Source organism: Apteryx rowi, unplaced genomic scaffold (genome assembly GCF_003343035.1).
Source record: "Apteryx rowi isolate R43461 unplaced genomic scaffold, aptRow1 scaffold_402, whole genome shotgun sequence".
Lineage (NCBI taxonomy): Eukaryota > Metazoa > Chordata > Aves > Apterygiformes > Apterygidae > Apteryx > Apteryx rowi.
The window spans coordinates 432837-446384 of record NW_020450552.1 but is presented as its reverse complement, the minus strand read 5'-3'; the positions used below and the strand labels follow the sequence as shown (position 1 = coordinate 446384).

The following is a 13548-nucleotide window of genomic DNA, read 5'->3' as shown; positions in this document are numbered from 1 at the left end:
CAAGAGGTAGAGTTAGCACTATTTACTGCTAAAGTTAAAGCCATTTATTTATCTTTATTTTAACATACACAGTTTGTCAGAAGCAGTATGTAGAGGCTCCAGCAACATCTTCCTGAAGAAAGCTTTGAAGAAACATCTTCTTAAACTTGCTTTTATACTTTATTTTATGCACTTTACTTATTTTCTTAGCAGCCCTTCAGCCCAGTGGTTAACACATTGCATTATAATTCTTACTGGCTACACAAATCATCTCTGTCTGAATTACAACAGCACTTATTATCATATTTCTGTGGTCATCATTTAATCTTCCACTGTATTAATAACCGTTGCCAATTTTATCTAGCAAGCAAGCTAAACACTCTAATTTGACAAAAATACTATGTGCTTATTTTTCTTTCTAACCATCAAAGAAGGTGACTATAACTATTCTAGGTATCAGCACTTTTACCATGTGATTCACTTACAGCAAGCAATCTCTCTAGACCTACGTTCTTCCTTTTTTGAATTTTTACTTAATCAACAGGATCAACAGGTCCCACTCTCTGTGGGTGGTGATAATGTTAGTACGTTATTGCCCAAATAACCTTTCTCTATAGGGAAAAGCTAACATTAAATTCTTTAAATTTAAACCACATGTATTTTGGTCTCAGAACTGTACTCTATAGTAATTCTGTTTTGTTATTAATTTGTATCACTAAAAAATCTTCATGAAACCAGTTATTTAGACATCTAAAATTGAGATATGGTCTATAATGCATCAAAAAATTTAAATACTAACTAAATATTTTCATTGTAAACACTTTTAAAGAATTAATAATCACACAGCTCTAGATATATTCAGTGTAGATCTATGTTTCAATAGTTATTCTTTTTAGCCTGTTTCAGTGAATTTGAGCAATTCACCAAGAGGTTTTCAAATGGTTCCTGTCAGTTACTTTCATCTTATCCAACAAAAGGTGTTATTTAAGTAGGCTACGCGAGATCTCCACTAAGAAGAACAAATTATATGTGGGTTGACCACATATAATTTCCTCCCGGTACTCCCTAAAAGAGGCACTGCCACTGTATACATTTTTTGCATATATTACCATAGGGTGACCACAAATATACAGCTGCCAGTGGAGTAAAAATAATGGCATTTGGGACAAATACTTGGGGACTTCTTGTTCAAACAACAAGAAGCATGGCTGGGATAAAATGTAAAACTTTTCCAAAACTAAATTCTTCTTCACTAATATTTTTAACACAACTGCAAATATTAAAAAACAAATAGATTAACTCTTAAACTTTAATTACATTAAAAATTTGGGGGGGTTAACTGTATCAAATTTTAGAATAGTGTCTATAACCTCTAGAAATGAAACTTTATTTACATAGTATTTACATATGGCTATTCTTATAGTTATTATTTCAATTATACATGCCATGTTTCATCATACAGATGTGTTATTAAACATGTAGAAAATTGTAAACCTTTATGTTGCAGATAACAGATTTTAGACACAAGCACATTATCTTTTGAACTGTATATTCTAAAACATGTACCATCTCCCAAATACAAATTCACACTGCCAGTGTTTTTTTTTTTTTTTATCTGAGCTGCTGTTGCTAATTTCATAAACTAAATGTTTGACTATCAAGAATATATTTTGCAGTCTCTCCCTGGGCTAAATGAATAAAAGACRCATCTTATCCCAGTCTATCTGGGGAAGCTGGCCTGGACTGGTAAATTGTATCAAGAATAACAGTCGCCTTAGGTGGTTCAAATAACTCAAGAGATGTTCTGTGGGCTTGGTCACAAATTTCAGGGTACTTATGTTGTAGGTCTCCAGGGCTTCCTGTAATAAGCATTCTTTCCTGTCCCACAATCTTTCAATTAATTCACAATCCATAAACTTTTATCATGTGTTCTGGTATTTGGTAAAAACATTAAAAATCTCATTACTCCCTTCTTAAGGGACAAACTACTCCAAGTTCTCTGTAGGAGTTGTCTTCTGCCTTCATTTAGGCTCAGCTTGCCAGTGACCAGTGAAATGAATGAAACAAAAAGGGTGTCTGTTTCTTGTTTCAAACAACCATGGCAGCCATGCCTTGCGGTTTATCCTAAAAAATATGGATAAACACTTAAAAAAATGAGTGTATGAAAACAAATCTTCTGCTTCATCCCCAAATTATAAAATAAATATCATACACTACTAAATTGAATTTCATGATTGCTTTGTAAGTCCCCCTACATCATACTTTTTCTATAACAGTTTGATTTTTTAAACTTTTGCAAAACTAGACCAAATTTCTATAGATCATAACACTAGTGACCTATAAAAACAGCTCATGGGAAAGTGTTTTCTGCCTATACAATTCTAATTAATGTCTGTGGTGAATTTTATCCAGAATTCCCATCTTCCAATAGCTTTAATTTTAGTTTAAGATGAGTTATATATTTGATATATATAAAATATATATTTTTACATAGTATACACATATATAACAAATTGTTCTTGTTATACAAGATCAGTTCAGTAATACTCAACCCAGCATTGTACAATTATATATAACTACATTAACTAATATATTCAAGGTTTTTAACTTTCCAAGTATTGTCTTCTTAAAGTTTGTCAAAATAAGCTTTTATTTTGGCTTCTCTTATTCAGTAGACCCTCAAATATGAACCTGGTTCACATAGGTTTGTAATTACTGCAAGTATTTCTCTAATTCCTTCTAGCTGAGTGCCCTGGCACCTCCAGTCACCAGTTGCTTCCATGAAACTAGTTTGCCACGTCATGCCCAAAACTGAGGAATTATGCTTACTTTTGCCAGACTCCTAACAGCTGGGAACATGAAACCTCTATGTTCCTGACGAGAAGCCCCAGTTTTCTGGCCGAGGCCTGGAGGTATTGTTTCAAAGGGAAAGTTTAGTTATTTAATGCCCAAAACAAACAGTCCCCGCAGTATTATTGCCCAGCCTGTCTTCTTGCCGATCATGGTGCCTACCCTCAGGATTAGCAGCTCCAAACTAATACACGGGTTCGGCTCCACCACCATAATTCAAAACAGACTCTTGATGGCATTCTGTTAAACATAGTAACCCTGTATGTGTTAGAGACAAAATTACTTTTCTGCCTCTATGTCTTGTTAAACTTAAATAAAACACCTTACATGGACTAACCTTCACAGCTGTGCTATCTTTAATTTTCTTAAACATTTGCTGAGGTATATTATCTTTTACAGTGTTTTTCAAAGGCAGTATCTAAGGGAGAAATTCAGGTGCCTAAACAAGGGCACCTAACGCCCGCTGGAACACCCCAGCATACCCAAGGTACCTGCACAGGGCTGGCAGACACGAGGCAGGACTTACAGGAAACCCCGCACCCCCTGAACTGGCAGCCAGAAGCCAGCTGGGATCCCCAGAGGGTCTAAAACAACATGGGACATCTATGTTTAGGCACCTGCATTTCCTCTAGAATGAATAAAATAAAATACCAAAATAAAGCAAAAAAAAAAAAGGGAAATAAAACTTGGTATGATTTCACTTAACTAAAAACATTAAAAATACATTGTAAAGACTCCAGGGAAATACTTTTCCTTTCATATGCAGGCTAAATCCCATGTACTGTATAACAACCTGTTGGAGATAATCACTGCTTAGTGTCTAGGTCCCATAAAAATAAAGAGTATAAATAATTAGTCAAATGCAGAATGCTTTTATACTTTTTTACTTCAATTTTTAAAAGATGGCTACATTTGCAAAGTTAAATACTCAGAAAATCAGAAAACACTAATACAGGCTTCATGCAGACCCAAGACTTCTGCTTTTAACTATTTTAGAGTGAAGTCTTTAATTCAAAGTTTATATACTATTTTTTCTCATTCAGCAGCTAAGTTCATGAGAAAAGGGTTATGAAATTTGTATTTAATAACTTACTAAAACAGATATGGCTGCCTACAATACAATTATTTTACATTACTTCATTGTAATTAGAATTCTAAAAAATGTGAAATTAATTTCCATTTTACTGTGTTCCTTGCAGCCAAGCCCTGGAGCCTGTCCTGCTGTCTTTCCTCAAGCAAACATCCCTTTGGTTCCAGGAGGAGTTTTAGCTGAGCATCATATCACAGTAGCAAATGATCCTAAATTTATAGCAGCACTTCTGAGAATGGCTGAGGCAATGATAAACCTGGCTGGGCTAGTCAATCGCAAGACGACTGTGATGAAGATACAAAAAACATAAGCACAGAGCAAGGATACATCAGATGAAATATTTCCAGTAAGATGTGGAAGCATTAATGATGTATGCAACGTAATAGTGAATGATACACAGTTCTGTTTACCTGTGTTTAAAGCAGATAAATTTAAGTTAAAGCAATGTGGAGGGATGGAAAAATAATCTTCTGAAAGAAAGCTAGGTAAATTTTACTAGTCTGTCTAGGATGTTGGGGCTCAGCCTTCGCAGCTATGCGCCCATTCAGACTGCAGGGAAAGGGACCGCCAGGGCCACCACAGCCTCCCCAGCCCACAGCCTACTCCTGGGGAAGGTGACCTTCAGGTGAGATGTGTGACCTGGCAGGTCACACACAGCACTTTGGCCAAAGGTTCAGCACCTCTGCCTTACAAAAATAAAGCCTGAAAAAGACAGTCATTATCTCTCCAAATACATTGATATGGGGAAAAACACAAGAGAGGGGAAAAAAGCTGTTTAAGATAAAGAGACAACATTGACACAAGGGCTTAGAGTGCCCATGGATAAATTTGGGCTGAAAGATAGAAAAATGTTTGTAATCATCAGAGCAGTGATGGGTTGGAAAAAACTCCCAGTAGGAATAGTGGGGGAAAAACACCTTCTGCACAGATTTCACAGCAAGCATGTTTATAATAGCCAGAAGACTAGACTCAGTAGACGAGCAACAAGCCAGTAGGATCCCGGTTCTTCATAATTCAGCCTTAGCTTTCTCAATGTGTTTATCAGAAATCAAAAATAATCTCTTCATACTAAAAGAAGTGGCAGCTAATAAACAGATGTACACTGAAGGGAGAACATAAATATCATAATAGACATTAAAATGATTGATTAAAATGATTTCTTTCTGCTCAATCATCATTTATGACAGTAGAAAGTGAAATCCTGCTTTTTGTTACTTCAGAGTAAATCCCAAGCAGTTCTGCTGATTTCAGTTGCAACAATGAGATTACTTCAAGTTTATCCTGAAGTAAATGAGATCTGAATTCAGTGCCTTCATTCTTTGTGTCCTTTGGGGGAAATAAAGCCCAAAGCTCATCATAAAGATTGGTGGTTATCACTGGCTTTAAACTCATGGGGGTTGAATAGGGAGTGGTGAAGATGTCACAGAAAAAAGTGAAATGCAGGAGACAGCTTTAAATGGATATTGGTTTGCCTTGCTAATCATCTGCATTTTGTTGGTTATATGGCAGGATTACATGGTGCACACAGTTTCTTAGAAAATATTCTGATAGGCTGTGTTTCATGCAAACCAACCAATTTTCTCTTGGTTTTTATTTGGAGTAACCTATCCTTCAAAAGCTATATTTTAAGCAAACATTTTTTTTTCTTCTCTGTCACAGCCAAATTCTCCAGTTCTGGGACTTACAATATTTTCCTTTTTCCAGAATGACACCTGCTGGTGGGAGAAGCATGGATGAACTGCAGATATTTTATAAGTTCAACTGCAGCTAACCAAACACACTCTCTGAGCATGCTCATCACCTCTGTGCAGGCATACTGTTGATAATAAAGATTTGGAAACTGTAGAGATACCATAAGTATCATGTGGTATAAGCAATACAGTTTTCCAGTATGATTTAACATTTTCTCTCATTACATCACCAGACTACTAACACACTGCTTCAGTGTTGGAGACAATATTTTGGGAAGCCCACAACATGGCTATGTCAGATAGAGGTGAAAGCCACAAGGAAACCCTTTCTATCTTACGCAAAAAGATGCTGAGCTGCTTCAAACCCTTGAGTGCAAGTAAAACCAGTTACTAACACTACTATTTGTGCCTAACACCCCAAAAGATTAGCATCTCAGAAGAGAAGTATTGTGCACAGGACCCTGATCCTGTATAGCAGGAGGTAGCTAGGAGAGACAGAGAACAAGCTCTACCTTTGCAAAAATTGAGACAAATACTCCTCAATATGCCAGGCAGTACTAGGCTCTGTAATGGGCCTCCATATCTGCAGCATCACTGTCTCTCGGGTCTTCAGTAGTAGACTTCCCTCCAGCTAAAGTGGAGCCAGACTTGAGCTTCTGATCCTTCCAGTGCATTTACAGCAATATTTCCAAATGTGATTTCCAATACCAAGAAAATCCTTGTTGGACATATACAACTTTATTTCCTTTTTCTGAGATGCTAACTAGCCACAGTCCTCTATAAAGGCAAGGTGAAGTGCAGATGCTCAGCGCCCTGAAAATAAGTCTAAAGTTGGACTCTGGAAAATCTAGACATCTGAATTACAGAAGCTACCTTGGGATATTTTTGGAAATGAGTGTGTGGTAATTTTAATAAATCAGATTTTGAGAACTGTGTTTTAAACATGACTTGTGAATAAATATTTGTAAAAAAATGTCTAGTTAAAAAGAAAACTATTGAAAATTCAATTCAGAGTTAGAATTCAAAGAATTCTTCTGAATTATTTGCAAGAGCACAGGCAAACACACACATTCAAATGTGTTCCCCTTGGCTACATTATTAATATATAAGTATTGCTATGGCATACCTCATTGTAACATCAGAGGGCAAAATTTCTTCTTAATTAGAGCATCAGACTGCAACTTAGGAGACTTGACTACTATTCCTGGATTTGTTACTGGCCTGCTATATAGCTTTCAGCTAGTAACTTCACATCCCTCTTCCTTCAGCTCTCCCATCTGTGAAAAGAAGATGACATTGTTTCATTACAAATAGTTAGATGACTGATTTCCAAAGACTGTTTTTATTTTGGTAAAAGTAAACATGTGAAAAGTGGGTACATTGCTGTAAACTCAAAGGTAAATGTAAGATACTCATGGCTGTTTGTTTCAACAGACTAGAACTGGAGAGTTTCTTTAGCCATATTTTTTGCAAACTTTACCAAAGCTTCAGTCCCACCTATGACTGTACGTGTTTCTGTTAGAGTCCTTGTTTTTCATGCATGTAATTATGGCTACCAAATTTGAAACCTTATAATAACCTCAATTTACCATTCTGAACCTTAATAAAGCAATGACTATTTCTGCAGAACACAGTTACATCCCACTGCCTTCACAGTGAGACCTTAGCACAGGTTAAGCACTTTGCTTAGATAACCAGCAAAAAATACCGATATAATACCCAAACCTGTGATGGCCTGACCACCTCAGCAAGGTTTGAGCTAGCTGAAAAGCTGAGGGGAAATTGGAAAAAACATGCTTCCAGGTAGCTCAAGCAGACACTCCCTTGAGCAGGTCATTGTCAACGACTGACCATGACTGCATCAGTTCTCTGCTAGATTCCAGCAAAAAGACACTTCTGATCCCAAAGTAACAACACCACTTTTGTTCTCAGATTCCTTCCAGAGGTTAATTTTAGTTTTGAGCTCAGGTTACTGCTGAGCCTTAAATACAAGACTGTCCAGTTTTTAATGCTACACATGTAGAATGAAATTCATGCGCATGATAGAAACAGCCTGGAGTTCAAATAGGCCTCTGCACAAGGATGTGGGCTCTGAATTTGACCAAATTGTTCCATTTTCTCAACTCTATTTATTGAACTCACATTGCATGGGATAACCCTAGCATTGGAATGACTTTCATGTTCTTTTCTTTTTCTTCCATCTAGGATAGGCAAAACTTAACCTTTAATGCCTTGCTCACTGAATTGAGAAATATGTATGATTGCCATAGACTTGGTCCACTTCTTATAGGCAGTTACCAGGGAACTGCATTTGGATCTGAACACTGCTGCTATAAAGTTTCTAAGAATGCTCACTGCTTTTGGTGCCATATTACTAGCATCATTTCCATCATTACTAGCATCAAGTCCCCCTGTTCCTTCTCCCATCTAACAGCTTATGCCCTATAACTAGTTTCAGCTCATGCAAACTCCTTTAGCTGCTTAGCCACACTATGTCCCCAAAGTTCCTGCTTGAAAGAATTCTGGTTTCAGGTGACTCCTTCAGGGATAGCCACAGGCTCTGAAAAAATGATCTCTAACACAATTAAGCATTACTGTAAACTGCACAAGTCATCCATCCAGAACAAGAAATAACCATACATCATGTCTTCGTTTAATTTTCTCACTACTTTTGTATGCATGTTTTTTCATCTGCCTGATGGACATGCTTTTCTTTCTCCTGTAACTAGCTTCCTTTAGCTTTGGTTGAATCTGTATTCCAAAGAGTACTTTCTTCCCCCMAAAAATATGTCCTTACCTTTCTTTTCTTTGTCTCAAGCATTCTCTGTTTGTCTTGCCCACATAATTTCTGTATTTGTAAGGGACTTTATCAGTACTTATCTTTTTGTTCTTTCACAGAAATCGCTCCCCTTCCAAGCTTAGTCCTTTGCAGAGAAGTTGGAGAAAACTGCTTGTCTCTAGGGTGCTGTAACTTCTTTGGTCTGCACAGACACACTCCACCTCACATCTCAGTGACCAAGTGCTTGTCCCAGAAAGATGAATGACAGGTAACTTCTTTCTGTTTTCTGAATGTTGCTTACCTAGCATTGGCCTGAAGAGGTCTGGAAGGCATAGGTTTGCAACTGGGGAAGCGTGCACATTTCGTCAGAGCACTAGAAGACAGTGCATGCTGGAAACCCCTGGTGTGCAAGGGAAGTACGTGCACCACCGACACTAGGAACTGAAATGCTATGCAGGATGCTGGAGCTCCCCAAAACCTCAACCAACCAATTTAGCTGCACTTCTGTTTCTGGGATGAGATCTGAACACAGACATGAGTACAGGCTATACTCACTACATGTAAGGAAGTTCACCGTATTCTTTCGTGGGCAAACAGTGTCCCCACACAGACCATGGTGCAGCAGAGGAGGTTTACAGTGTTTTTTTCTTCCCATGTCCTTTAGGAATGGTTAGTGGAGTTTGAGCCTGAAATGAAGAACAGATACAGTACCACAACAGTCCCTTTGCATGGAGGAAGTAAGAAGGTTCCTGAGCTTTGCATATTTTCGTATTTCTACTTTTTTTATTGTTCTAACCACTGCAACCAAACAAGCTGCAGAGCTGCAGGCAAACCCCAGAGTAAATTTGATTAAAGAATGGCAACTTCATTCCCCTTCTCCTCCCCACTTCCTGCCCTTTCTACTTCCCTATTTCTCTCCCTCCTTCCCAGGTAAAAAAAAAAAAGATATCTTGGAGAAAAAAGCAAACAGAAGATAGGAACATAGACCTGGAGGGATCTGTGGCCAGTGAATCCAGTCCCACCCATCATTGGCAGACTGTTCATAAACCAATGAGCTCTGTGTTGCTTCTCTGCTTTGACAGAGCAGAAAAATTGTCTAATTTCCAACCTAACCTTACTCATGACCAGTTTGTTCATGTGCCAGCCTTGTCGCCTAGTGCAAACAGTATTCTCCTTCCTTAATGCTTACCCCTTGCTATATTTATAGAGAACAGACCCCTTTTCAGCTCTCCTCCTGGTTAGTCAAGAATCTTTAAGTCCTTTCATAATAGTCTTTCCACTCTCCCAGCCATCTCAGTAGCTCTTTTCTGTCCTATTTCACTCTGAATTCCTCTTTCCTGAAGACAGGTAGCCAGGACTGCACACAATATTTCAAATGAGGTTTCTCCAATGCCTTGAGCAGGTCCTTGTTTCTACTGAAAATAACTCTTCCTAGGATCACAATTGAGTTTTGATTGCCACATCAAGCTGGTGGCTCATTTCCACTCCTCAGTAATTTCCAACCAAAGATCTCCTGGTTTGTAGACTGCAGACTGAGGCTAATTGTGGAAGAGTGCCCATCTCTTTTGTTGTTACATTTTCTCTTAAGTGTGCTCTTACATTAATGACTCAAGTCTACGAGATCATCCAATTCTTTCTGCAAGATATTCAAAGCTTTTTTTTATTGGTTACATCATCCAACTTTATTTCACTGACAAGTCTCCTTGGGACACTCCAACTTCTTCCGTCAAGGTCATTAATGAAAATATTTAATAAGWTCAGATCCAAGTCTAGTGGAATTTTACTAGTAGCCTCCTCCTTATAGCTCTTTTCCCTTTCAGCACAACACACTAGTATCTGCTCTTTAACCAGATACTTACAGTTCTTGTGTATATTTCCCCAATTAAACTAATATCAAATACTTTGCTATACCATAGCAAATTCTTCACTGATATCCAGAGAGATTAGATTTACAGGATGCCCTTTTTCAGCAAACCAAACTATCAGATTTGCCTAGCATGATCAAGGTTTTTTTTCAAAACTGATTATTTGAATATAATTTTCTATTTACTCCATGTACATTTCTTTCTTTCAAAATCTGCTTTAAAGCTGTTGTACCATACCCTTGAGGCCAGAGGAATAGGCATATTCTTGTCCACTTGACCTTCTTACCTTCTTACCCAGAGAAACCGTGTTTTAGTCATATATTAGCTTTCTCCATATGAGACATTCAAGCATGCAATTTGACATGCCTGTTCTGTCTGAATCCTGAAACAAGTTATCCCACTCCCTCTTAATTGCTTTGAGGTTTGCGTCCACACTGTTTGTAGTAACTTCCCTTTCCATACCTCCAGTAAGCATCCTGACTTTGCCCTGTTGATAGATCTTCATCAGTTTAGCCTAGAGGTCCAATATAGATTATCTTTCATCTCGATGCTGTCTTCGCTGCACAGGAGCTTTTCTCTGTCCTTCATTTTTTCTGGACGTCTGAAGAACTTTTTGCTATTTCTTTCAAGCTCCTTTTGGTGATTCTTACTTTATCCCTACATACCTTGCCTTATAAGACCCAGCTTTCTTTGCTGGTTTCTCTTTTTCCTCTATTCTTGTACTACCTACAGATATCCTTTCTGTGTTGACTACCCATGAAATCAGATCTGGCATCAATCCCTACTATTTTTTTTTTTTTTGCTTGGGATACAAGCTCTAGTTAGCTTTTCCATATGAGAGTTTAAAAAACCTCTAAGCCTCCTCCACATTTCAACCTGTTAACCCCTCAGTCTAGATGACTTCAAGAACTAATTCACGTAGTTGATCAAAATTTTCCTTTTCAAAATCAGGAACCTCAACTACAGTCCCACTTCTGTTTATTCTTCTATTTAATATAAACACACTAGATCTGTGAATACTTGTTTCAAAGTGGGGGTTTTTTTGATCTTTATTCTTCTATAATAGCCAGAGTGTTCATCAAGTCTAAAATAGGAGTTGGCACTTGTGGAGCCATTTGGTGAAGAAATAGTTCATCTATCATGTGTAGGGCCTTTGAGAAGTAAGGCCCTACTTCTGCACCTCTTCCTCCAACCTGTATCTAGGAATCTTAAGTCTCTTATAAAGACATAATTCCTAGTCATATTTATTTATTTATCTAATTATTTTGCAGAGATCTGTGTTCATGTCTATATGATAGAAATGGACTGAGGTCTACAGCAGCCATCTGGAATGATCTCTACAGATTCTCTTTTAACTAACTTTGGGGAAAGTAATTTCGACACAGACAAATCTTGTCCCAGGCCAGGAATAAATACCAAAACTCTACTTCTTTCTGAGGGAGAATTTGTGATAAACTTTTTTTTGTTTCTTTTGAGAAAGCCAGTATATGAAATTTCCAGCTCACTCTCAAAGCAATTGCCTCACTAGACTGCACAAACCCAAGCTGCTGGACTCCTGGCTGCCAAAACAGTTGGATAGCTCAAAAAGGCAGCTGATCAAAAATCAGGAAGCCTAGGAGTTCTGGTTTCCATCTCTGAAGGAAATCAGAAAGGTATGAACCTCCACCAGCATAGCAGGACAGAGGAGGAACCTGGAGAGCCTAGTAGCTCACTGCATGGACAAGAAGGGAGCTGGCTATGCCAGCTGGTGAGATGAGCTTACCCACTTTCTTATTTACACTACACTGCTGGTCTGAGTGTCTCAGCGGCTTGCTCACCGGACACTGGAGCAGCTGGCTGGTGGGTGGGCTGCTACGGGCCAAGGCAGCCAGCCCCTCCACCTGGCTTCCCTCTAAAGTTTCAATGGGACTGACACATTCCCAGGGAACAGCTTGCCCCATAGAAGTGGCATTTTCCAGTTGAACACTGCTCAATCAGAAAATTTTTGCTGAGCTCTTCTTTGTAATGCAGTACCATCTCCAGTTACCAACAAAATATTTAAATCTTTCGCAAGCATTGAAAATGTGAAGCAAGACCAGCATTTTAGCCACCAAACGAGTACTACCTCCAAAGTACACTCAACAAGAAGTTTGTGGGAACTTTTGTCTAGCATTGTTTACCACTACAAATGGTTTACCAAACCTAGTCCATTCAGATTGCTGCACTTGTTACACTAACAGAAAAAAAAGCTTAATTCTAGCAGCACTTTTTTCATTTCGTGTACTCTCACTCACTTTCATTAATACAATAAGAAAATGATGAGCAGGTTTACAGTAGCATAATGGAAACTTTCTACTACATTTCAGTGAACCCTAAGGGAAAACATGTACATATACACTATAAATATTATGTGTATTTCCAGGAACACTGTCAAAACCGATCACATTAAAAAATATACGAGAATTAGGAATAAAACTGCTTCATCAACTTCTTCCATTACTCATACCATGGGATAGATGAAAGATCAAAACCAAATGCATAATTTTCAAAAGCCTTTTAAAACTTTTGCTGAAATTCCCACCTTGTCACTTTTGTGAGCCACACAGAGTAGCGCATGGTCTTTCCAGAAGCAAAACAACACGACCTAAAGTAAAGTAGCAACATGGTTCAGGATTAGGCCCAAACACTGAACTGTTTAATCAAGAACAAACCATATTGTACTTTGCTTATGCATCTGCAAACAGAATAGTATATGATGAAACAGAAAACTCTCCTTGTGGTTTTGTGTATATCATCCTTGACGCTTTCATAGAGGACATAGGCTACCATTAAAGTCAATTGCAAAGTTCCCATTGATTTCAGTAGATGTAAACCAGGCATTAATATTATGCTTTTCAGTTTTCTTGAGGTTTAAACACCTCATAAAATAAATTTGCRGATGAACTAGTAAATGTACACTTACAAAGAAACCTCCTAAGGAGTCCCTGAAGCCGTATTTTTTAATGCTGCTATTCATTCAGTTTATATCAGACAGATTAAGGGACTGTCAAACAAGGGTGCATAGATCAAGAACAGCAATAATAAGTGCTGAAAATATCTTCCAAAATATAGTTCCAAAAATATCATGACACATTTGATAGAACAGACTTAGAAGCCAGTTTTATATTATGCAACATATTTCATGACCTCAGAAAAACCCTATCTATTTATCTATCCATTTCATTGATCTGTAAATGAAAACATGTACAGTATATGCAGCAAGTTTTTTTCCAGGAACCCTTTCAAAACCACTCACATAAAAATATGAGTAAAGCT

At 37.8% G+C, this 13548-nt stretch overlaps 2 long non-coding RNA genes across 2 annotated transcripts in view; one reads left to right on the top strand and one right to left on the bottom strand.

Moving 5' to 3' along the window:
- LOC112970714 overlaps positions 1–13548 on the top strand; it is a 39724-nt gene that overhangs the window by 6970 nt on the left and 19206 nt on the right. The window contains exon 2 of the long non-coding RNA XR_003255132.1: positions 8509–8657. This is a non-coding gene — a long non-coding RNA (uncharacterized LOC112970714). The remainder of the gene's footprint in view (positions 1–8508; positions 8658–13548) is intronic.
- The window catches only part of LOC112970716, a 30924-nt gene continuing 24116 nt past the window's right edge, over positions 6741–13548 (bottom strand). The window contains exons 2-3 of the long non-coding RNA XR_003255134.1: positions 8945–9075; positions 6741–6887 (exon numbers count right to left, since the gene is read on the bottom strand). This is a non-coding gene — a long non-coding RNA (uncharacterized LOC112970716). The remainder of the gene's footprint in view (positions 6888–8944; positions 9076–13548) is intronic.